At 42.4% G+C, this 3,423-nt stretch overlaps 1 pseudogene; it reads right to left on the bottom strand.

The window, feature by feature from the left end:
- Positions 1-2,411: 2,411 nt before the first annotated feature.
- Positions 2,412-3,063, bottom strand: LOC132431497 (large ribosomal subunit protein uL1 pseudogene; annotated as a pseudogene).
- Between the last annotated feature and the right edge of the window lie 360 nt (positions 3,064-3,423).

The raw sequence follows: 3,423 nt of genomic DNA on the forward strand, positions 1-3,423 counted from the left end.
CATTTTCTGTTTATGTGGCATTTATGTGTTTATATAAAAAGATAAGAACAAGGTAGGATAAAATAAAATATACCCAGAAATAGGGGCTTCCCTGGCGGCGCAGTGGTTGAGAGTCCGCCTGCCAATGCAGGGGACACGGGTTCGTGCCCCGGTCTGGGAAGATCCCACGTGCCGCGGAGCGGCTGGGCCCATGAGCCATGGCCGCTGAGCCTGCGCATCCGGAGCCTGTGCTCCGCAACGGGAGAGGCCACAACAGTGAGAGGCCCGCGTACCAAAAAAACAAAACAAAACAAAAAACCTACCCAGAAATAAATTTCTCCTCAAAACTTAGTTAGTAAAATTGTCAGAGAGAACGGACTGGTGGTTGCCAAGGGGGTGGGGGGTAGGAGAGGGATGTATTCAGAGTTTAGGGTTAGCAGATGCAAACTGGTATATATAGAATGGGTAAACAGCAAGGTCCTATTGTATAGCACAGGAAACTGTATTCAATATCCTGTGATAAACCATAATGGAAAAGAATATGAAAAGAATGTATATATGTATAACTGAATCACTTTGCTGTACAGCAGTAATTAACACAACACTGTAAATCAACTATACTTCAATTTTTAAAAATTGTCAAGGTGGTAGCTATTAAGGAATTGCCACAGAGAATTTGCTGGCTGAACTTTTAATTAGATATTAAATTGGGCATCCTTTTTGATGACTACTTTACTCTGGCAGTGCCTCTAAGTGGTTTTTAATCATATAAATAATATTTTAATTATTACTTTTAATTCTAGAACTCTAGTTAATTTGAAATTTAATGTTACAATATTTTCATACAACATATATTTCATTTCTTATGCAATAATTATTATGAATTTAAAAAATGAGAAATGATACACTTGTCAAACATACAAAACAGCCATTTCGGGGGGTTGCATGGATAAAAGTACTTTAAAATACCAAAGAAGACAGGACCAATGGCTTAATTAGGTAGGCATAGGATTTTTTTTTTTTGAAAAAACCTCACACTTGAAAGATTCATTTTGTTTAAAACCATTGATCAAACCAAAGCAACATTCAAGTTCACATATTGATTTTACCCCATCTCTGTCCTCTTTTCTTAAAATAAACAATTGTATGCTAAATCTAGATGACTCTTACCTATTTAAATAGGAGTGGCTTTTTCCCATTTTATCTCTGAAGAAGGTAAGGTGGGCATTTTTATACTAATGTCATCAATATTTATATTCCTTGATATCACAGGAACATTCATAGTTTTAAAAATTAACACAGCATGAACTGGAGTTCTTTAGGCAAGTCTCAGTATTTTTTGCTTATTTTGTGCATCAGTTTTGGGAACAATCTCATTCATGTGACAATGTTAAACTTTACGGGAGCCCTGTGTTCTTGGGAAACAGCAATGGTTAAGAAATCCTCCCACTCTTCTATGTGCAGGGAAATGCCTTACTGCTAAGAAACATTTTTTCCCATATGACTTAGATAAGAGCCAGATGTACCCTTGCTGACCTTTGGCAATGCCAGACACACACCCTCCACATTCTCATTCCTTGTCTCATAAATGATGGGTTGAACTGTTTGTACCCACTGACTAATCTGAACAAAATACCTGACTTGATCAAACTAGAGTGAAGCTGGTCTCCTTCCCCCAAGCCCTTGAACTCTGAGTTACGCTCATTCTGAGCCAGTGTACAAGCCTTCCTTAACCACCCTTCTGAGAATCAGCTGACCCAAAGGAAAGACATTCCTGGATTAACTGTCCTGCCACTCCACTTATTTCCCCACACCAGATTCCTTCTAGCCTTGTTTACTCCCCATCCTTTATTAAAGAAAAATCCTTTCCTGCTGGACCGTTGAGATCCCGCAGATCTTCCAGTTGGGGGGTTCTCCCTACCGCAATAGGCCCCCTTCCCTTCCTGACCCCTTTGAATGACCCCTTTGAACGAAACTTCTCCTTAACTAAGCCCAGATTAGTTTTTGTTTTTTTTGTGGTACGCGGGCCTCATGGCTCACGGGCCCAGCCGCTCCGCGGCACGTGGGATCTTCCCAGACCGGGGCACGAACCCGTGTCCCCTGCATGGGCAGGCGGACTCTCAACCACTACGCCACCAGGGAAGCCCAACCCAGATTAGTTTTTGTTTAACACATGTTTAGTCTCCAATACTGTTCTTTTCACCTCTCTGAAAGGAAATTGTTAACCTTGTTTATATGGAAAATTAAGTTCAGTTCACAGACATGTTCAAAACACTTGACTGTAGATGGTGATGGATGTTAACTAGGTTTATTGTGGTGCTCATTTCACAATACAGACGACTATTCAATCATTATATTGTACCCCTGAAACCAAGATAATGTTTTATGGTTTTTGTTTTTAATGGTGGGAGTATGGTTTATTAAGCTGTGCCTTAGTACGGGCACTGGGGCTTGCCCATGGTCCTCTTAATGTACAAGGCCCGACATTCTGCCAGTTTGTCTTGAGCAATGACACCAGGAAGTTGACAACTAAGTGGATGTTGAACACAAGCTCATCGCGTGTCATCTTCAGGTGGCCAACAGCCACTGCCAGACACAGCACCTTCTTCACATGGAACTTGATTGTGGACTTCACTTCATCGACTTTGGCCACCATGTTCTCATTGTGGGTCAGCAAGGAAGGGAACTTGCCGGCCTTATTCAGGCCTGGGCCCAGGATTCGTGGGATCTGCTTAATCAGAGACTCTGAAGAGAAGAAGGCATCATCCTTCTTGGCCAGCTTCTTGACCAGTTGCTTATTCTTGTTGACTTTCTTCAGTGCCTCGATGTCTATACGCGGAATATTCACAGCCTTCGTCACATCACTACGTTGCTGGTCCCCCAGAACACATACGGAGAACTTGGGACGGGAGTGGATTTAAGCCGGACGGTGCCTGAGAGGCATTTGTCCTTCTGAGGGTCATAGTTCTTCAGGCAGATCTGAAGCTACACCGTCTCCAAAAACTTCCAGCACTCAAGCTGGTTCCCCTGCAGCACTTCCTGCACCACCTCGTAGAGGGAGTCGCCGGAGACTTTGCTGTTCATGGTGCCTCGCGCTGCGATAACCGGAAAAGAGCAATATAATGCTATTTGTCAATTATATCTCAATGAAAAACAAAACAGAAACATGCTTGACTATACTTTACAAAAATGGTTGGAATACATATAAAATGTCAAGTTCACTTCCCAAGGAAGCCATATACTAAAGATAAAACATGACGTGGCAAATACCCAAACATCAGTTGACTGCCAGATCCACTATCAGCAGCTCCTTCCCGGAAATTCGAAACCTCAACTTCGAAGAAAGTGGCTCTGATGTGATCTTTATGTGGGTGTCTTCACGGAGGGCTTCAGCATCCCTGGTTTTTGCAAATGAAGCTTATCATGCTCACACCTGTTTCTGAG

Source organism: Delphinus delphis, chromosome 10 (assembly GCF_949987515.2).
Source record: "Delphinus delphis chromosome 10, mDelDel1.2, whole genome shotgun sequence".
In the NCBI taxonomy this organism is placed as follows: domain Eukaryota; kingdom Metazoa; phylum Chordata; class Mammalia; order Artiodactyla; family Delphinidae; genus Delphinus; species Delphinus delphis.